Source organism: Cydia splendana, chromosome 5 (assembly GCF_910591565.1).
Source record: "Cydia splendana chromosome 5, ilCydSple1.2, whole genome shotgun sequence".
NCBI classification, from domain to species: Eukaryota; Metazoa; Arthropoda; class Insecta; order Lepidoptera; family Tortricidae; genus Cydia; species Cydia splendana.
The window spans coordinates 4,501,246-4,525,614 of NC_085964.1; positions in this window are offsets into that span (position 1 = coordinate 4,501,246).

The following is a 24,369-nucleotide window of genomic DNA, read 5'->3' on the forward strand; positions in this document are numbered from 1 at the left end:
CAAAACTACCCACATACAAAAATAATGAACCATCATATTCATAAACTATAAATTTAAAGGCTGGTTATACATGCAAAATTGGTTCATAAGGCTAGTTATACATCACAACTTGAATAATCGTCGGGATGTAGTATAAATTCGTGATACAATCCGTTTTAATAGTTTTAAACCTAATTCAATTCACCCTAACACAAGTATCCAGCCGGGTATTATGGATGGCTTTATCCACGTTTATCCACGTGATAAAATAACTGTCACTTTTTAACACCGCGGGATAGACAGTGACGGATATCGTTTTTATCACGCTGTCACGTAGACAAGAACGACCATCATATCCGTGCTGGACCTTGGGTATACAATTAAATGAATTCTTTCCCCTTATTCATAAACGCGCTACAAAACCTTGATTAGCTTAAAATCGCTTGTCTTTATCTTTAATTTTGACTTATGTATTTGTAAGAAAGGGATAAAACATAATTTAACTAAATCAGGCCCGTAAGTTTTATGATTAAGGGGGTTAATCTCTACGAATCATCAATCCAATCCAATATGCTTCTGGGCTTACACAGGGTCCAATTGAATATTGAGCTTAGCGATGTGCTCTTGGGAAACTCCATTGGTAGGGATTAACAGAGTCAATTTTCATATAAAGTAGTTTATCCCTTTCTTACAAATACGTAAGTCGAAATGACAGATAAAGACAAACGATTCATAGCTAATTCTGGCCAGTAACGCGTTTATGAATAACGCCATGTTTCTTTAAGTAGCTAAATAAATGTAAACAGTGTGTTTTTTACATTAATAGTATATTTGAAACATTTATAAGTTAACCAACCAAATAGAAAATTGCCTGGATCTGTTCCTCATCATTCTGGCTTTAACCTATTTCATATAATTGTGTATCTAATATCAAATGGATAAACTGTCCGACTCGTTTTAGGTTATAATTATATTGGGGCAAAGTTATAGCAAATATTGCAAACTAAATTACTATTGATTAATCAAATATTTCTATTTAGCAAAATAGCACGACTATAGCAGATTCATTGTTACGTTTAGTAAGTAAGTATCATAGTAAAACTTCTGTAAGTTTTGACACATCGAGTTAAATTAATTTACATAAAGAATATTGTTCCCCAATAAAACACCTTATTGTGGTTTGTTTACATTTTGTTAAATACCTAAAGAAATACACTAAAGAATAGATTAAATTGGAGCAGCAGCTATTAGGTCTGAAATTTTAACGACCATCGTGAATCCCTAAATGTTCTAAGATAAGTTACTGCCAATGTCCTATTACTGTGTAACTAACCCCTACTCTACATATACGCTCTTCTGTATGACAGTATAATGGGGTTACGTGAGTGCTTCATTGTGTAACAATATCTGTAATCTGCATTGAATATTCAGACGATGTTATAGAATTTCGATACAAGATGGATGCATGAAGGGGCAAAGTGGATTGTAAGTTATAGGATACATTTGCAGTTTTCAGGAAAAAGGTGTTACTTTGTCCATTAAAATAAAACATATAGATGTGCAAAATGATTACGCTTTGCTTTTTTTTCAAATGATCACAAATATGTATGACAAGTGTTATTTCTAGGTACAACTGAGAATAGGTGCACCAATAATGTAGACAGATACCTACATAGCACGACAATTAACTTAAGATTTACTAATAAGATATCTATGTAGGCTATCTTTGCCTACGGAGCCCTAAAACACGGGATAGCAAATATCATCTTAATTAAAATTCAATAATCTTTTTGAGATTCGAATTTAATCTAAAAAAGTTTAAGCTCTTTCAAAGATGTACTGGAGCGCAAAGAATCCAATTCAATTATCTTTTTCTACCATAAGGGTAACATTCCATTTCTGACCGCAGCTGCACTACTAGTACTAACGCGTCGGTGTTATTGTCAATTTCCATAGTAAAATGAACAGTAGTGCAGCTGTCGTTGGAAATGGACTGTCACCTTAAAGGTGACATTTGAATGTCAACTGCAGCTGCATTACTGTTGCGACATTACTGCGGCAGTGTTGATGCTGCTCTATATCTGTCAATTCCTTGATAATGATAAAATAAGCGACAGATGAACATCATAATCGCGGTAGTAAAGCGGCGGCAAATGTCACTCATTTTATCAAAAATATTACCAGATACAGCAGCAACAACAAGGGCACCGCAGTAATGACGCAACAGTAATGCAGCTGCAATTTTATACTATTCGTATTTGGGTAATTCTTGTTCTTATGCATTTTTTGTGTAACACGTAAGAATAGCATGTATTTTTGTGAAAATAAGTAAACTCTATATCAATATACTTAGCAATTTACCTCTAGTTTTAGGTAAACCTAAATGTATTGTCCTAAGAGTATTAGAAACATATTAAAAAAAATTACAAGTGCGAAATGTCACGAACCGTGTAGTGTGACTTCCCCAGATTATGTGATATTTGATTTTTCTTTGAAAAACTATGAAGTGATTTTGCAATAATTTATATCAAATATAAAACACTAATCCTTGTTCTACAAAACTGTTTAAAAATTGTATGGATTTATAACGATTTTACATATTTTTAAACAACATACATTTTGTGATTAGTTTTTGCGTCACCACCGCGCGTGGTAATATAAACATGCGGTACTCGGTAGAAAATTATCTTTACTACTGGCCGCCTTATAAAAGTTTTTTTCGAAGATCAACACTGTGTTGTTGTCAGGTTTACAAATGGCTGAAGGGAGAAGTTTTGTCGAAAATTATTTATTTGTGTTCATTTGAAAAAACGGTCAACCTTAACGCGTCACCGCCGTGTTAGAGTTTTAAAAGTAAGTTGCAGTTTCACGTTATTGTTTGTAATATAAGATATACCTCATACATTGCAGATTAAGCTAATAATTTAACATTTTCAAAATCAAAGGAAATGTTTATGTAATGTCGAACATGTTCGAAATTATCACGACCGTGGCCTCAAAAATCTGTCACCGCCACGGATTTTTGAGTCCACGTTCGTGACATATAGACACGTGGTCGTGTCATTCTTAATTCGGTTGATTAATTTAGAGGCACATGCACTTTTTAGAAATGCATTTTTATTAGCTACCTACGGATCGTTTGCTATTATTGCCCGACTGCCAAAGCAAAAAAAATGTTTTTCGCTTGTATGTATGTCTGATGTGTATCGAATTCTTTGTCACGCTCTACAGCCTTTATAGTTTGACGGATTTCAACGTCTGAGCTGTCATTAGGTTTGTCGTAGTCATAGGAGTGACTTAGGCTATGTTAAAATAACTACATAAATCAAAATACGACTGAGGGACACTTTGTCACAACCGTGTTTATGTACTCATTTTATTTACCTTTCCTGAGGGTATTAAGCTTGACCATATGAATCAAAAATTTGCTTTTTGTATGTACTTTTGATATATGTAATAATATGTGAAAAATAAAAACGTTTATGAAAACAAAATTTTTTTGGACACAATTTAAGAATCACCCATTTGCAAAAATCCCAAGAAGCAACACCTCGTACACTGTACAGAGTTATGCAATTTATTGTACTCGAACGCTCAAGAGCCGTATTCTGATTTTGAAATGTTATCATCTGATACAATCTCTTTCTGTTATTGTGTGAGTGTATGGCCATGTCTCTGTAAGTCTGTGAGTCATCTTAAGGTCTGGTCGTATCATATGTAAATCAAAAAAATATAACGAATTTAATAAGTTATTTGTCAAAATTATCATTTTTGATGCGAGCTTTTTGCTGTCTGCAGATTGCTGTCTGTCCTTTTCTTTCAACAGGCAATTGCAACTAATACTCATCGAGCCAATTCAAACAAACCCAATTAGGCTGCGTTGTTTTATCAAAGAGTTCCTATGGCCACCTTCAATTGAATAAAGAGAAGTGGGTCTAATTTAGCTGGTAAAATTTGATTAAGTAAGTCTAAAGGATGACTCACGTTAGACCGGGCCGTGTCCGGGCCGGAGCTTCCGGCGCATCGGTTCCTATGGAAAGCATCACGTGATCGCCTGTCATGTCATAGAAAAGTAAGCGCCGGAAGCTCCGGCCCGGACACGGCCCGGTCTAACGTGAGTCATTCTTAATATAGTTTGTAAAATTTGGTTAAGTGGGTCTAATAGAGCTTGTAAAATTTGACTCGAACAAACTTTGCAAGTTGAATAAAAGCTTTTAACAAAAATAAATCCAGAATACCGCTCCAGACCTCTAGGTTCGCTGGACTCACTAACAAGTGCCAACCGTATTCTGCCAGTAATTGGAGAGTGACACTAACTCATGGCTGGCGCTTCATGCATCACAGGCTAAAGTGCTACGTCATTATGACATTTCAGACACGGATGTAGCTGTACTGGGTAAGACTTAAAAAAATTTATTATTAAGATCCGTTTTTTTTTACATTTTAAATCAGGCAACAAGGCCCATATTACAAGTACCTTACAGACTAACATATATATGCATTTTATATACACTTAAAACACTAAACACTATTTAGGCGACAAAACGGCGTGGCTCCGTTGAATCGTCCGGTCTTGTGTCGGATTCGGCAGTTTGCCCCGGAACCTCCGAAACCAAACTCATCGTTTTGCATCAATAGTTACTATTAAGATCCGTTTTTCATCAATGGAAAGCACCACGTGATCACCGATCAGCCGTCATAGAAAATGACGTGTCGGACGCCTCGGCACGCGCCCGGCTTGGTCTAGCGTGAGTCACCTTAATAATACACTACATCTGTACTAAGATCCGTTTGCATCAATGGTTTTGGCAATGGCCAATCTGCACAATTTGACAGTTAAAGAGCTTTTTCGTAAGCGAACGTTAAGCTTTTAGCAATTTCATGATAGTTGACAGCAGAAATACCTACATGACACTTCGCTGTATCGCGTATAAAGCCTCCTCCACACTCGGGCGCCCGTTACCGTTTTGTACTTTTAAGATTTTAGGCTCTTTTAGCGACAGTCAGCTGGTACATTAGCGGCTCCTGGCTGGTCGTGCTGAGTGCTCGGCCAAACTAATATTTATCTAAAATTCTAGATTATCCCAGAACTATAACAGCTGACGGCGATTTTTTAGGGTCTCCACTGTAAGCGGCAATCTATAAGATAAATTTAAAAGTGGAACAATTACTGTCTTGGGTGAGACTTGAACTCACGACCCCTGGATCGATACTCCGGTGCTCTATAATATGTATATGTATCGATCCAGGGGTCGTGAGTTCAAGTCTCACCCAAGACAGTAATTTTTCCACTTTTAAATTTATTCTAAGCTTAATAGCATCGTTCGCAGACGTTTATGCTTGTTAAAAATTAAAATCTATAAGATTTCAAGAATTATAGACTCTTCGAGAAATTATTATTCTTCACATAAAGTCATACGATACTCCGCTGTAGTTCACACCAGTCCGGCAGAGGTCATTATTATTCCAATTTCAGTCTATTCTCAACAATTCTAGACTCTTCCAGAAATCATTATAGCTGACGGTGATAACACACAAATCTCCGCTGTAGGTGTCGAACGCTAGAGGGCGCTATTATATCGTATAGCCATCTCGCTGAGTGGTCCGACCAATCCGTCACGGCTCGCTGGGCGCGTACGATGCATTCCCAGATTTTCCATAGCACAGGTTCAGGGATGTTGCGGATGCAGATTGTTTGACATCCGCGGATGCGGATGCGGATATTTAAAGGCTCACATCCGCGGATGCGGATGTCAAGATTAGGTACTTAGAAAACGTCATGTATTACATTTGTAGTATTTTTTTTATTAAATTAAAAAAACGGAATCGTTTAGTATTTGAGCAAGAATATACATAGGTGCATTATATTTAATACACAGTAACTTGGCCTACTTTTCTGGATCTAGACGATTTCGTTATAGGTAATGACGAAATTACCTAGCACTTACGCCGCCGCTAAGACGTTCTTGTACCGACTTGTTCGACATCCGCATCCGCATAAGCTCCGTATCGATTTTATGCGGATGCGGATGCGGATGCGGATGTTGAAAGTAATGCGGAAGTTCCGCGGTTGCGGATGCGGATGCGGATGTTCGCAACACCCCTGTACACAACACTGCAGTAGTTGTGTCAAATGCTGGAAGGCACTATTACAGCTGTCATGTTCCATAGAATACAGGCCAAACTCACTCATTCCCTTTCTCTCTCTTCTCTGAAATGACAGCCCCTTCCATAATATATGCTAGAGTCTGTTCGGAAAGAGAAGAGTCGTGGAATGTATGGGGCCCCATACATTCCACGACTCTTCTCTTTCCGTACAAACTATATGATAGTTCTGATTATATTCGACACTGTAGGTATCGAACTCCAGAGGGCGCTATTACTTGTATACGAGCCATCTCGCTGAGTGAACGGAAAAAACCTCATTACAATATTTATTTTTAATCATGAAATCTCGTTTTACAGTAAAGAGTTAAGTTTTCGTCTTTCGTAGGAACCGGTAATAAATACTGTCATTAATTCCGGTCTCGGGGACAAAATTACAACAAAATAGTGTACAATTTCCACACCATCTAAACCAAATTAGTGGCCTCCATGGCAGACATCAATTAGAATATGTAATTGTCTTGTTCTTCTTTGGCTTCTCTGAAGGGCGTAACTTCAGTTGCCTAAAATAAGCGCTCCAATGGGATTCGAGTTCCATGCTAGAACTGCTAGCCACTCAATCCACTAAATGAGCAATTCTAAAAAAGTTTGTACATTTCGTTCACATCTTAGAAAGAGGTATGCTGATAAAGTAGATGAAGCTGAACAACTTCCACCATATTTCCCAAAATGTCCCAAAAAGTTTTTTTAAAACTTTCCTGTTTTGTTACCAGATTTCCTTACACATTTGGCAACAAAAAAGGAATGTTTATTAGAAAGTTTCTGGGACATTTTGGGAAATGTGGTGGAAGTTGTTCAGCTTCGTATAGGTACCAGCATACCAGTTTTTATAAAAATCTAAGATGTGATCGAAAAGTACAAACTTTTTGAGAATTGTTCAAATAACAGACAAGCATTATTTTAATCATAAATCATTTATTTCTATGAAAAGGGTACAGTTACAGGTGTTCAGTGTTCATGTTTGTTGTCCTCTGTATTCAGCTGTTCACAAACAGCATGCAAACAATACTAAGATAAGAATAATAAAAATATGCCTAACTTATATTTAATCACTAATGCCTATGTACAACTTTCAAGATACACTGTATTACATCTCAATTAGTAACAATGTAAATAAAACTCGCAGGTATAACGAGCCTGTCGGGACAGACCCCTGAGCGGTTCGCGCCCTCGCCCTACCGTGATATGGGTCGCCCTATGCATCTTCATTATTAAAGCACGCGCGATGTAGTCCTTGGCAAACTAGTGTAACAAGACCTGGATTTTTCAAGTACTATTTATATTATTATACATTTGTTTTTAGACAGTCATTGTTAGTTTTTCACGTATTCTTTGTATTAGTTACCTTAGTACATTATAATAATAGTTAGTACTAGGGAAATCCCTAACGATATTAGACCTTCGAGCAACACGGAAGGGAGGCGGCATTCGCACTATTTCCCCTCTGCCTAGGTACAAGATCAACTAATCTAGCGCGGGTAATAAAACTAGTTGCGCTCGGATTTTCAACTAGACTGAGTCGAGACGCGCGCGTGAACACAGCAGCAGAAAAATGCCTAATTGCTCGGTTTTTTTGTTATAAAAAGAGGTCGGGGACATCAAATTTACAAAAAGAAAGGGTTACATTTCACATGTAATATTTTTTTGACATATCATACGTTTAATTACATTTAAACACAATTATTATATTTTAGTCTCATGTAATTGTTGGATTTATCGATTTTGCTCGCCCAGTACAAATTGCGGATCGGTCGAGCGACAAATCCGACTTCTCATCTCTCAGAATACAATAACATACTTCGACGAAAATGTGTTAGTGTGCGTGTTGTGACACTTGTGACTCGTCCGTACACAAAAAGAGATCGAGGTTTGCAAGATTTGTCATTGACGTGTGTCATTTTCTATGTATTTGTGTCGTCATTACAGATTGGATTTTGTATGTAAGTGTGTGAGAAGTGCGACTGTGTGCACCTTTTCCCCCGCGAAAAATGGCAGAAAGATTTGTACGGTGAGATATCGCTTGGGCCCCTCCCTTCCGACGTGTCGGAAGCCGGTGTTGCTCGAAGTATTAGACTAATATTATTAGTCCACGAACTGTCAAATCGTATGGGTCGTTGGTTATTGTGTCGAAATGACAACATACATACTAAATTAGACTAATATCGTTCGAGAAATGGGCCCCTAGTAGTAGTATTAGTTGTAAAATACTTCATTGTACAAAATATATTATGTACTCATAAGCTGGGGCCCATTTCTCGTACGATCTTAGACTATAAGTCTTCGAGCAACACCGGCTTCCGACACATCGGAAGGGAGGGGCCCAAGCGATATATCACCGTACAAATCTTTCTGCCATTTTTCGCGGGGGGAAAGGTGCACACAGTCGCACTTCTCACACACTTACATACAAAATCCAATCTGTAATGACGACACAAATACATAGAAAATGACACACGTCAAAGACAAATCTTGCAAACCTCGATCTCTTTTTGTGTACGGACGAGTGACAAGTGTCACAACACGCACACTAACACATTTTCGTTGAAGTATGTTATTGTATTCTGAGAGATGAGAAGTCGGATTTGTCGCTCGACCGATCCGTAATTTGTACTGAGCGAGCAAAATCGATAAATCCGACAATTACATGAGACTAAAATATAATAATTGTGTTTGAATGTAATTAAACGTATGATATGTAAAAAAAATATTACATGTGAAATGTAACACTTTCTTTTTGTAAATTTGATGTCCCCGACCTCTTTTTATAACAAAAAACCGAGCAAACAGGCATTTTTGTGCAGCAGTGTTCACGCGCGCGTCTGGACTCGGTCTAGTGAAAAATCCAAGTGCAACTAGTTTTATTACCCGCGCTAGATTAGATTGACGCGCTAATCTTGTACCTCGGCAGAGGGGAAATAGTGCGAATGCCGCCTCCCTTCCGTGTTGCTCGAAGCTATAAGTAGTTCACGAACTGTCAAATCGTATGGGTGTCATGACAACACACTTATAATATTAGATTAATATCGTTCGAGAAATGGGCCCTAGGTTGCAGTTTTGTCGTTAGTCACTTACCATGCCAATTCGAATGCACATGTCCGTAGATGTATTGGCGCGGGCGAGACGCACGATAACTAAATAACGTGATTCAAATATAATTCTGATGTCAGTGTACGCGAATTGGCCTGTTAAGCTCGGTAAGGCATTGGAATGTCGCCTTAGGTGCCCACCGCCAGGCTTGGCTTCGTAACATGACCGTATACCGCAGGCTATATTAAGTAAAAACACTTGCTTTGACATGACCGAGAAGATTAGCTTCAACACTGCATCAGTGAAACACTTCTTACACAATATCTATTTTATTGTTGTAGTCTAAACAGCAGTGTGACTTATTTACAATGTTAGTGGCAGTAGTTGCTATAATTGTTCCAAATTTTAGGTATCTACGTTAAACAGTCTTTGAAAAAAACTCGTTAACCGATTTTAAAGACTTAAGGGACCCTGTAAGTACCTACTTCGTGAACAAGGTTTTGTACGAAGCACTAAAATGTAGTATGGAATACTTAGTGCATTGTTACAAATACTTTTTAAAACAATTTGAGACATCAGTATCATTAAAATAGTCTACACTGGCTAACAATTTCCATCGACATTTTAAATTTAAATTGACCAGGTCATGTAATTTAACGTTAATTAGCGCAAAATGTATTCTATGTACTTAAAAATTAATACTGAATTGCCTTCTTAGTTATAATCAAGAATTATATACAAAATGTACAGAAAACAAAATATGCAGCATCCCGATTTAATAGCAGACTTTCTCGTGTATTCGTTTTTCTATCCTGGAAGACTTTTTTTCTGCAACAAGCTATGAAAATGAATTTTTCGTGCAAGCTCAGAATCAATGCGTTTCTCCGTATTTATACACACAGACAAGACATCCTCCAGACTGAGCATAGTAGCCTCGCCCTCTGCCACAAATACGGTAGTTTTACTCCATTTTCGAGTCGAAAATATTTTGTGTGACGTCCGTGTCTTTGAACGGACTAATCACGGCACGGGAACTCGCTCACCTCGTCCCCCGCACCCCCGTATTTTTGGCAGCATCGGTTTCATGAAATAATTGCTCTAAACTCCGTCTAGAGGATTCCTAGTCTATGTTTATACGACTCGATTTTACGCAGGGTTGCCAAGAAAGTGACAGACAACAATTTTCTTTTCACAAATTCACTTCTTTCCCTCACACTTTTTCTCGCCAAAAACTGATCACACTCGTATGTAAATATTTGAAAACTCTTAGAAATAATATGTTATACGTCATAGTGATAATTGAAAGTGCAAAAAACTGTAGTTATCAGATTACATAGACATAGACATAGACATAGACATAGACATTTATTCATAATATTTTAAATATTACATGTCAGGCAGTTTTTATAATAACATTAAAATTTATTAAAATATTATTATTAAATTATTCTATTAAATTACATAACATAGTATTATTAAAGTCGCTTTATAAATTGTTGAGTAGGTCAAAAAAATCTTTGATGTCGTAAAAAGAGTAGTCTAGAAGCCAATTTCGTAATCTTTTTAGAAATATTTGGGTCCTACCCACGTTCTTTATCTCCGCTGGGAGCTTATTGTATATTCATATTTATATATTAAACAATAATATGATATAAAGATTATAATGTAAAACCTTCGTTTTATGGTCCGGAAGCGTCATCTTCAATAGATATAAAAACGTGCGTTTTGCCAAAATGTTTGCTTGGAAAAATCCCCAGAAATTCAAATTTATTTCAGCCCTCAATTCGGTCCGGATGTCCGTTGATATTGCTCCATGCAACGTTATTATAACATTCGCACGTCTTAATGGTTCATTAATGAGTAATGAATTAATGACTCTTGCGAAGTCACATAGTGTGTGCAAGGTATTTTGAAGGGGCGTCCCTGTTCGTGTTCGACCCTCAATCTCGTCCGAGGCGCGATGTCCGTCGGATATTGCTGTGATATTAGCGCCGTATCACATTCGCTGTATGCATTATCGGCTTACTAATGACTCTCACTGTACTCGTACAATTCATACACAAGTAGTTAGCTACTTGCCCAAGCTGTACGTATTTTTGTTATAGTGGCAGCCCTATTTGGTTTCGACCGTCGATCTCGTCCGAGGCGCGATGTCCGTCGGATATTGCTGTCCTATTAGCGCCGTATCACATTCGCTGTATGCATTATCGGCTTACTAATGACTCTCACTGTACTCGTACTTATATACAAGTACTTAGGTACCTACATAAAAGTTTGAGCCCTGTACCAAAGAATGATCATAGCCACGTCAAATTAAGCCGAATTTGGGCAAGCTGCGGAAATAATTCGTGTAGTTTTGAAAATTGATACAGGCATATCTTGTGGTGTCCAGATAAACATACTAAAAGTCCTCGAGGGTAGGGGGTGTGCTGGGGGTGTAGACAGGGGTTGAAGGTACCTTTTTCATATTTTTGCTCATATCTCGAATATTTGTACGAATACCATTATAATTACTTCAGACAAAAGTTTTAACATAAAATTTACTACAAATTTGGTTATTTTTAATTTTACTCTGCGATCAATACTTTAGGAGCTACAGGCTGTTAAAGTTAAATAAGAGATAAAAATAGACGGTTTAAGAAAACGTAGTTTTTTCGTAATTGTTCATCATAAATAAAAATTTTAGTTTAGAATAAGCAAGCTAAGCAACCTGTTGATAAAATATAAAAAAAACCGGCCAAGAGCATGTCGGGCCATGCTCAGTGTAGGGTTCCGTAGTTACCCATTCATCAAATAGACTATTTGCAAAAACTCAAAAACTGCTAGACCGATTAGGTTCGCTATATTTTTTCTTGAAAGTCTTTACTAAGCTTTACTTTCACGATTTTTTTCGTATTTTTTGGACCCATGGTTCAAATGTTAGGGGAACTAAAGTGGAAAACACAACTTTTTTTCTTTCATATCGATTATTTCCGAAAATATTAAGTTGATCAAAAAATAGTTCGTGACCCTTATTCCTTTTAAAAGACCTATGCAACGACACCCCACACTATAGGGTGGAAGCGAAAAAAAATTTCATCCCCACTTTAATGTAGGGCAGCCACCCTAAAAAAATATTTTTTCTAATTTATATTTTACGACTTTGTCAGCGTAACTGATTTATATATTCGTGTTAAATCTAATCATGAAAACTAGAAAAAATATTTTTTATGGCGGCTGCCCTTTAACAGCCTGTAGCTCCTAAAGTATTGATTGTAGAGTAAAAATAAACATAACCAAATGTGTAGTAAATTTTATGTTAAAACTTTTGTCCGAAGTAATTATAACGCTATTCGTACAGATATTCGAGATATGAGCAAAAATATGAAAAAAGGTACCTTCAACCCCCCTCTACACCCCCAGCACACCCCCTACCCTCGAGGACTTTTAGTAGGTTTATCTGGACACCACAAGGTATACCTGTACCAATTTTCAAAACTACACGAATTATTTCCGCAGATTTTTCTAATTTGCTTAGGCTATCAGGATAAACTAGAGCCGGCTTGTGTGACGCGCCACAACTCTTGGCTTGTTTTAATTATATTTTCATTTCAATCTGATACTGTTGCTGAGTTACTGATTTGACCTTTAATATGTATGTGGGGGTCTAAAATTTTGGGTTCAAAACCTCGGTTGTACTATGCAGAACAGAAAAAAATGTTCACGAAAAAAATGTAAAAGGTGATTTAAAAGGTCAGGATCCTCGTTCGGAATTTTATTTTAATTTCCTTAATGAGGAAGTATATTTTATAAGGGATAAATAAGCAACTACGAAGACACTCAGTAACCGTGCTTAATACTATCTATGGGAGGTAGTGAATATAGCTCCGGGCCCACAAATAGGTTTAACTTGTCTTGAGGCTTCGATTTAGCGCTCGACTAGTCCGCTGCATTTAGCTTCACAGAAACAGCCGGTATGACTGCATTGAACTGAACTGACTGCACAATTATGAACAAACCCCATTATCAATGTTGCATTTAATTGAAAATAAAGGTTTGCGAAAATACGTAACCTAAGGTAAGTACCCCTATTAACGAGGGGGTTAAGCAAGTTTTCCAAAAAGAGCCAAAAATTAAGCATAAACCGGCGGTGTATGGACCAAGACATATTTTTTTATGTTAGTTTGTTAATTAAAGTTTATATTATTTTAGTTTCTGGCCTTGTTTTAGAAAAATATAAAGGAAAAAATAATTATCAAAACCATCAAAATGTCGAAATCGCCTATTACCGTGGTAATGGACCACTGTTACCCAAATACCGCGGATGTGGGTTCCTTTTTACGAGGGTGGATATCCCATCGCATTTTTAGTTCCATAATCATGATAAATATTATTTATTTGACAATAATGGATAAAAATGGTATATTCAATACCTACGACTACTATTAATGAATTTTAAATAAATTAGTTGGTTCCTTTAACGCTAAAAACATCGTGGTTTACCCTTTACGAGCAAACGTGATGCTGCCGAAATTCTTGTTTGATTTATTATCTATCTACCTTAAATAAATAGGTACTTAATTATTTTAACCGGACGTGGAGGGCAAGTTGCGCCAAAACGTTCAGAAAGCTATCAGAATTATATTCTACACAATATACAAGATCTGTGTAAGTTAATGTTAATGTTGTATGTTTGTATGTCTATTTTATTATTAAAATAACATAAAATATATTTTTCTACTCCAACACTTCTATTTGTCGATTAAATGACTGCCAGTTGCGTGATATCTAAACCAACTACATTTGATGCGCGGTGCGTAGGGGGCTGTGTCCTTTGTCTATATGAAAACAAATATCACAATAGCCAAGTGTTGTATTAAAAAAAATGCTATCTTCTAGGCAAAGATCTAAAAACCAATATTTACTTTGACTTTATACAGCCTGTGGTCTGTAATACGAGCAAAAAATTAAACTGTAGGCTGTACCCCTCATACTGACCAACATTTGTTCAGCAACTTTTAAAAATAACTTGTGGTTTGATTTTTAATACACTTTTAAGTTTATTCTAAGACGCAATGTTTTGAGAATTTTGTTATGTTTAAGACGTGACAAGCAACGTCAATCACAATGATATGGCGTGGCGATGGCGTCCTTTGAAGATAATATTTATTTTGTATGAAAAATAGGGACTCCAAATACTTCATAATTTTTAAAAGTTGTTAAACAAAAATGTCACCGTTTGAGGAGTACAATCTATGTTTTAATTATTTGCTCGTGTTACAGGCCACACCCGGTATATCATTTTATGTTTCCTGCCTTAGAAAAAATATTGTGTGCAACGGTATAGGTGCATAATTAGCTCTGAAAATTCTCGGGCCTGTCTTCGGCCCTTGAATTTTAAGAACCCTTATTATGTACCTGGTATACAAAAGACTATCAAAAGTATTAATTAGGTATTTTAAGAACCTATTAATATCGAAGCCATGAAGGTCTGTATTAGGTTCTCATACAGCTTATTACCGAGTGATGTCTTTTCTAACCATCGTTAAACGGTTCAATTCAAATAATTCTAAAACTCATTTACGAGTAATAAAAATAAATAATTTTCTTATATTTTTTTAAACGATCAATATGGATGATTCCAAATGTTACAAAACAATGGTTAAAATAAACTTTATAACCATACTTCTGTTTTTATATCAATACTTGAACGAGTTTCTCATATAAGGGTTTCTAAGAAAACGTCTGAGAAGGTGTCTAAAATTGTAATCAAAATTAAGAGTTCTTGCATAGATTTCATACCACGTTAATAGCTCTTTAGCTTTATAGGTGGTTAAATATTTCAATAACATCAAAAGTCAAGGAAATGTACATTTATATACGAATATAAGATCGCTCGAATCTAAAATATCGTTTCCGTTATTACCGAGGTATACCTCGAAATTAGGTGTCACACTAAGAAAATGGAACCTAACACCGAGGTTTTTAATTTCCATTTTTTTCCTATTGGCGAGCAAATATCGCAAATAAAGTATTTGGGAATCATAAAGATAATAACTAAGAATCAATTTCAAGTCTTAGTCTTTTCATAATATTTACCATTATTACGCTAATCACTAAATAGAATACGCGTTTGCTTACTTGAGGTGTTGCGTGTTAGTATGGAGCAACCAAATTTTGCGCTCCTGATGCGCTAGTTTACGATTTGACTTTTTTGCGTGATGTTTTCGTAGTAGTGTTATACTTATTCGACAGTCAAAAGATAAGGCTTTATTTCTGTGTTCTTAAATTCAAAGAAAGTTAATAAGCTTTCTTATTAAACGCTATTTTGTACATACCACGGTAATGAATGCCAATTTTAATGGGGTCGTTAATAGGGGTACTTACCTTAATTTGCCTGTAGTCATAACTTCGCCCTAACTAACATTAAATCATAATTAAACTATAACTGGGCGATTAGGAATAAAATGGATTTGGAATAAGTTCTAATAGTATCATTTTTATAATAAAAATATTATAAGGTGAAGTTGGAGTATTTTTAAATTTTGTTTTTCACTTTAAACCTATTTTTACGCATGTCTATTGTTTTCAACTCAGTGGATCTTCTCGCATTAAAACAATAAGTGACTACTTTTTAAGTGGTTTTACATAAAATAAAATTTGTTCGTTATTTCATCTTTCTATTATTACCTATGATATAAAAAGTTAACTTTAATATCAGATGAACAAACATTAAAAACTAAAAGCCTTACAGACACGCAAGTTCACCAGTTCCTTCTAGTTTCCAACAACCGGTTGACAGTTTCCCACATAATATTCTCAAATTTCGCAGTCAAACTATGTCACTTGACCTCTCCTGAAGGTCTCACACAAGAAGGGACTAATCTAGTGGCTAAGTATGATACATCTAACAATATGGACCCAAACAGAAATCCAACACTGTATTTGCGTCGGATAGAGTAGCGGCAAATATTATTCTTGGTAAAATACTTTGTTGTTCTTGGTTCTGGCGGTAAAATGTACTTAATTGATGAAATATAAAGTCTGTTTTTAGTATCTAACGAGGGACAAATTATAATTTTTATAAATATTATAGAGCTCCTTATAGTTTTTATGAGAAAAAGTATTCTTTTTATTTTACTTATCAATACGAGCGTTTTAATGCCCAATTACGTACATACTTACATCTGCGAAGAAATTCAAAGGTGTATGTGAAGTCCCCAATCCGCATTGGGCTAGCGTGGGGACTATAGCCCAAGCCCTCTCGCGCATGAGAGGAGGCCTGTGCCCAGCAGTGGGACGTATATAGGCTGAATTATTTATTTATTTACGTACTTACAGTTACAAACACTACTTTATCTACACATACATATTATACGCTCACTACCTATATGATTGTGACGACCACCATTACGGCATTTGATGACACACTAACGACATTTCGACTGGCATAATTATATTATATACTATCCCGCTCGCAGATGACCGCCGGCATCATGTGCGGGACAGCAATATAGTAAAATTACTCGCGTGCGATAGAGATAGGAACAGGCGGTTCAATGTACGAAATTCTTGAAGCTTAGCGTCCTTACTTTAGCAACACGGTCTAGTTGGTATCTGGGTTGAGCTGTTCAAGTGTTCAGCTGTGAAAGGCCGATCAAAGTCCGATGGATGACACGAAACTATTTCATTATCTTATAGATTATTAAATCTGAAAAGTAATATAAATGAAATGATACAACTTAAATTGTCGTAAGTCATACTAACATTAAGCTAAATATGGCTTAACTCACGTATTTTTAGTAAATCGCGTGAAATGTCGCGGGCCCAATATTACAGGGTTCTATGTTACATTTTCAACATAGTTGAAATTTGACTTAATGTCGTTATGACGATATTCAAATTTCAGTTCGATAAAAGTGAAACATAGAACCCTGTAATATTGGGAAAGCGATGTTACGGACAAAAGGTGACAGTCTATTTCCAGCAGCACTACCATTCATTTTACTATGGAAATTGACAATAACGCGTCGGCGTTCGTACCTACTAGTAGTGCAGCTGCGGTCAGAAATGGAATGTTACCCTAAGTCTATTTTCAAGCACTAACAGAGCATTGAGCTGCGGGTACGATAGCCTCGCGCTGACATAATATGTTGTATATTATATCCTTCGTTGACGGGGTCCACTAAAATCGAAACTTGACACCATACATGACAAGTGCATTGAAACTGCGGTCACGATACCCGCGCGCCGCATACAGTTTCATTTATTAAGGAGCAAACGAGTACCTATCTGACATATATCCCTCGTTTCCGGGGTCCACCAAAATCAAAACTTGACACCATACATGACAGGATTATAGTAGCATATCACGATCGGTCATTCTGGAAAATCAAATAGGGGCCTATTAGGTGATTAAGGATCTGCAAAATGCGTAATATTTATTTTATTTTATAGGACAATTTTTACACAGATCGACCTAGTCCCACGGTAAGCTCAATAAGGCTTGTGTTGTGGGTACTATGTAGACGACCATACATAGAAAACATCCATAACTCAGGAACAAATATTTGTGATAAACACACAAATAAATGCCCTTACCAGGATTCGAACCCGGCACCTCCTGCTTCGTAGGCAGGGTCACTACCGAGGAGGCCGTTATATATGTTATTTTCCGATACCAATATAACTAAACGGGATCAAGTAACCGCTATCGCTATAAGTTCCCCAATTTAAAGGATCGCGATTTCTGAGCCGTTATCGCTTTCACATCAAGGATACGGCAATGGAATGGATGTCGAGTACAATGGGGGCACAAATCGACTCTTTCGATAGAAGTTCAATGTTTTTTAATGCGTGAAACCTAGACAAATGGAATCTCTAAGTCGGCAAACTGTTGAGGAAAAGAGCCAACCGCGGTAGAAATCACCAGTTTGGAATTTCAAAGAGCTGCAAGTGTTATCTTCTGTGGTCTAGGAACTTCATATATTTATCTTTTGAGTGTGTTGAAGAGCCGCATGCAGCTTGCGAGCCGCGGTTTTGCCAACACCTAGAGCGGGGGTCAGCAAAAATGAGCAATAATATGTGTTGGTTTCGGTGGTCTTAGAACTCTCAAATGTTAACTTTTTCGTGTGGCTTAAGATATGTGACGTTCCACGGCAAAAGGTACCTTATGGCGGCTGGCGCTTACGTTATTATATGCGCTATGAGACGTAAGCGCCAGCCGCCATAAGGTACCTTTTGCCGTGGAACGTCCCATATCTTTACTATTTCATATCTAGTGAATCTCTAATTCATTTCACGAATCGCGCCGTCAAATAAGAAAAAGGGGATATCTATGTACCAGTCATTAACTTTTATTGTATTGTCCACAGAAGTGACCTTTTTCTAAAAGGTGTTCGGAATCATTCGCGTCTATCCCGTAGACATCGCAAAGTTAAGGGAATCTAAAGCAAATTTTTACGCGGTACCGTAAAGGGGATATCTATGTACCAGAGTCGTTAACTTTTATTGCTTAGTCCACAGAAGTGACCTTTTTCTAAACTGTGTTTGACCCAGAGATTTTCCGGATCCCATTCACAGGGTTCCACTGTGTCCCCATTCGGTTCGATTCCGCCCGAACTAAACTGATTGTGCGAAACTAGTCCCGCTTTGGGTACCTTTACACAGCTACAGCCTACCTAATGAACTGGCTACGCCAATATATTTAGAGAGCGTTGACATTTTTTGCCTGCCTCGGTTTGGGGCTTTTGAAAGGGACTAGTTTTGCTTTAAATCTGGTAAAATCTCAATACTTTTTAATACATTCATGTAATTAAGGGGATTTGTTATATATTATGTAATTTATGTAACGAAAGAGTTGTGTATTTTTAACCGACTTCAATTTCATAGAAGGAGGAGGTTCTGTATTCGGTTGTGGCTATATATTTTTTTATTTTTTTTATTTTTATGTATGTTCACCGATTACTCCGAGACCCGTGCGTCGATTTGAGTAATTATTTTTTTGTTCGAAAGAAAGTACTTCCAAGGTGGTCCCACATTAATCTGGTGCTGTTCTGATGATGGGATCCATGAGGAATTGAGGGAACTCCTCAATTTTTCAAAGCACATGTATGGTGATTTGGGTGTTTTCTTAAGCAACTCGAGCATTTTCTCTCGAAAAGCACCAATTTGATGAAGTGGACCTGATGATGATGATTGTTTTAATGATAATCATGACGATTTCTTAAAATGTAGGACGTTCAGCGATTACTCCGAGACCGGTGGTCCGATTTGAGCAATTCTTTTTTTGTTCGAAAGAAGGTACTTCCAAGGTGGTCGCACATTAATCTGGTGCTGTTCTGATGATGGGATCCATGAAGAATTGAGGGAACTCCTCAATTGTTAAAGGCACATGTATGGTAATTTGGGTATTGTCTTAAACAAATCAAGCATTCCCTCTTGAAAATCACTAATTTGATAGAGTGGACCTGATGATGATGATTGTTGATGATAATATATAATGATGATTTTATAAATGTAGATTACTCCGAAACCCGTGGTCCGATTTGAGTAATTCTTTTTTTGTTTGAACGAAGTTACCTCTAAGGTGTTCCCATAACATTGTTGGTTCTAATCTGATGACGGAATTCATAAGGAAATGAGGGAACTCCTCAATTTTTAAAGGCACGAGTATGGCGACATCGTTGTTTTCTATAGTAACTTAAGCAATTCCTCCCGAAAATCACCAATTTGATGAAGTACAACTGTAGCCCTACCAAGAGTTTGACACTACTACATATTCGCTAACGTCTTCGTAACTATCTCATTCGCACTAATAGGATGCCAGCACGACGCATAGAAAGTAAGTTACGCACACGCTAGCGAATATGTCAGTGTAAGACTTATGGTAAGGCTACTGAGGAGTCGGGAAATGGCGGTTGAAAGGTTGGTGGATCAGGGTCGAGGGGTTCCGTGATCAGGGGTTGATGTGCTGTGAGGTTGAGTGATCGGGGGGTTGAGGGATTGGGGGGTTGAGGGATTGGGTCAGTGGCCGGAGGATGGATTTTGTGTTTGTGTAGTGACAGGAATAATTTCGAATTTAGTGATACTCATTATTATGCTTTTCATTCATGCGTCACACGTCACTACTCATAAGCTTTTAACAATGCCTTAAAACTAAAAATTGAAAAATAAAAACTTTTACAAAAAAAAGAAAACCGACTTCAAAAAGGATGAAATAAAATATTATCCGTTTTTAAGTATATGCGTTACCAACTGATATGTTTGAAGTCGGTGCCACGACAAATAGTAACAATACCGGTCAAAAATATTCAGGTTTATGTCTATAATTCACATTACAACTTTACTAATATTATAATGGTGAAAGTAATTCTGTCTGTCTCTTTGTCACCTTTTCGGCTAAACAACTGCCATGTAAACTGGTGAAATTTGCCATGCAGGTAAAAAGTTAAAGCCCTGTAGATGGTCCTTGGATTGTTTTATATTTTGAAATCAAGTTTTCTGGATAAGAGGCGGGAAATAACTCAGTACCAATCCCACACCAGAGTACTATGAATGGACAGTACGAAAATTTGTAAAAATTGCTCTTTAAAAAACATATCGGCAATCGCATTGGTTTTATACTAGTACCGACAAACATGGTACGGACTGCGCCAAGGTGGCTTGACGGTGTGTTCTTAGGTATCTACAGAAAGTATGATCATTGCTGTCGTGTGGTGTAAGGTAGGTAATCCATCGTACATACACACATACATTCTTACACATACATTCTTATCGAGTCACCCTAAAATCATGGTATGCTTCAAATTTGGCTTGGCACCGACTTCAAACATATCAGTTGGTAACGCATATACTTAAAAACGGATAATATTTTAATTCATCCTTTTTGAAGTCGGTTTTCGTTTTTTTTGTAAAAGTTTTTATAAAATTTTAAATATTATAGGACATTTTTACACAAATTGACTAAGCCCCACGGTAGGCTCAAGAAGGCTTGTGTTGTGGGTACTCAGACAACGATATATATAATATATAAATACTTAGATACATATAAAACAACCATGACTCAGGAACAAATATCTGTATCATCATACAAATAAATGCCCTTACCAGGATTCGAACCCGGGACCATCGGCTTCATAGGCAGGGTCACTACCCACTAGGCCAGACCGGTCGTAAAATTTTTGTAAACGGAAGTCTTTAAGCTTTTTAAATCTTCCTCGTATAAGGTAAACGTACTAGTGCTCGACATGCTAATGCCCAATAGATGACACCTTGCTGTCACCTCTATTGACAATGACTTAAGTTTCGAGATGACATGTACTGGGACCGTGTCGAGCACCAGTACGTTTACCTTAATATCGTTATGCTTTAAGTAGAGATGTTTATTTCTTACTTAAACTACACTAACTATGATTACAGGTTACATACAACTTCTAAGATTGGCTAATTTTAGAAGAAGTTATTTAACAATAACGAAAATCATTTATTTATATCTACAAATATGTATCACTGTCAGTTAAATAAATATCCTCAAACGTAATTCTTTGTTTTAAATCATAATGGCGTAATTAAACCACAGGGAACGTTATTTAAATACCCACATTATAGAATAAAGCATCCTGCAGAGATTCCTGTATCTGTTTAATGCTCCGTTGTTCCGTACAATACGAGTACAATCAGTAACATAAATCCTCAACTCATTTTTCGTTTGTAATCTAAATGAAATCTTTACGAGTAAAGGATGACTCACGGTAGACTAGACCGGGGACGGGCCAGAGCTTCCAGTGTTTCGTTTTGGAAAGCACCACGTGATCACCGGTCAGCTGTCATAGAAAATGACATGTCGGACGTCTCGGTCCGGGCCCGGCCCGAGACGGTGAGTCATCCTTAATTTTCTAGCCAATTTAATCCGAAAAACTCATTGTACATAAGTCAGGGTTCGAGTCCCATACCTTCAGTTTGGAAGCCCCTGCCCCGCACCCTGGCTCGTAACCATTGAGTTTTTTTTAATAATATCCCGTATTTGAAACACCGCGGTTGATAGTTCATTCCACAGTTTAGCTGAGAGGTAGGAAGTTTCTTGAAACAAATACATATATGTATATCTAATCAATGTTGAACCACATCTAACAAATAAAATACAAAATGTGCCTACCCACATTTAATTTGCTAACTGTACCTCTACGCGAGTGCTACACACACCACATTTTTGCCAAGAATTATTTAGTATCTCTTTAAACGTTTGAGGGAGAGCCACAATGAGGATTACTTAACGATATATAATAAAATTAGAACAAAAAAAAATGCTATTTTGAGGGTGAACACTGTTAATTGATATTAAAAAAAAGCTTTTTTTGATGTTTTTATCTTTTCATAAATGAAATAATGTGTGTACACAAACAACACGAAGACTGAAATAATTGTGACTAAATTAGGGTGAAAAACTTCTATTTAAAAACCCCATTACTTCGACAGTAATAATATCGTCAAAAAGCGGTATATCGCTTTAATAATCGGGATCAAAACAGTGTGCCCTTTAAAGGTTTTGTTTTAGGTCTATAATTAAAGCCATCTTTTGTGCTCGAGTCCCATTCATGAGACCGGAAGACAAGCTTCTCTGATCCGGGATAACTTCCGTATCCGACATTTTGAAGAAATTACCCTTTTAGGGTTCCGTACCCAAAGGGTAAAAACGGGTATTACTAAGACTCCACTGTCCGTCTGTCCGTCGGTCTGTTGTCTGTCTGTCTGTCTGTCTGTCTGTCTGTGTCTGTCTGTCTGTCTGTCTCTCGGTCTGTCTGTCTGTCTGTCTCTCGGTCTGTCTGTCTGTCTGTCTGTCTGTCTGTCTCTCTGTCTCTCTGTCTGTCTGTCACTAGGCCTTTAGTTGAAATTTTCACAGATGATGCATTTCTGTTGCCGCTATAACAACAAATACTAAAAACAGAATATAATAAATATAGGGGCTCCCATACAAAAAACGTGATTTTTACCGTTTTTTGTGTAATGGTACGGAACCCTTCGTGCGCGAGTCCGACTCGCACTTGGCCGGTTCATTAAGAACATAAAACAGATGATATTTTCGGCCTAAAACGGCTTGTCTGAATCATGCCTTTCAGTTTGTAACTTTACAAACGTTTTTGACGTTTAAACGATCAATTCATGAGTAAAATGACCATTAAATGTTATTTTAATAATGACTTTATATCAAAGACGTAACACATCAAAGGCAAAAAAGGAACATACTCATTTGCAATCGAAATACAGAACCTATTCGGTAATTGAAAGAAGGTAAATATTATGTTTAATACGATTAGCTACGAAATTCACGCAAAAAAGGTTCGTTAATAAATTAAACATTAGATTATTTTCAAGTCAGATTATTTACTCTTGTGCACAGGGACACAAGTCCATTGTTGGAGTTGGTTGGTAGGATACACCAGTGACATAAGTAGCTCGATTTTAGGGTTGAAATTTGACAGATATGGCACCACAATAGTACAGTCTGTGCGGAAAGAGAGGAGTCGTGGAATCTGTAGAGTCCACGACTCTTCTCTATCCGAACAGACTCTATATACGAACATTACCCATCTTTACTTTTGTTGGGTAAAAACTCTCAATTGTGTCCTTGCACGGATGCTAGGTCCAATTTATTTTTATCGTCCAAAAGGTTGTTTCAGCCCGGCAATTACAATAAACGCTGCAAAGGAGTCGTTAAGTATAAAACTGGAACTTCTCCTGCCATCCTAAACGTCTGTTGCGGAAGATATTAACTACAATTTACAACTTACGTCTATCTTCGGCCTTAAGACTTTTTTAACTGTTCAGATAAATCGAGGACCTAATGCGATTGACGATTTTTCGTAAGTGACTTATGATGAGTCATCATTGATGACTTACCTACACTACCACTAAAAATGTAATTCCTTCAAGGTAATGTCATTATTCATGATAGTGTCGGGCCCGTATTTGAACGGATGGCCTTCCAGGCAGAAAGTCTTTCGAGTGGCAAGCACGTAATGAAGGTGCTGCCGCCTTAGCACAGAAGTGCCTTGACACTATGTCACCCGCGAGTTAGACTATCCATCTTTTTCTAAGTGTAATAATCAAAGAGGGGCTGGTAGTAAATCTCGCTTCAGTTTACTTTAATGTACTTAGCCATACCCCGAAGTTAACGGGCTTAAAAAAAACACCGTGTATATAAATCACTAATCGTATTTG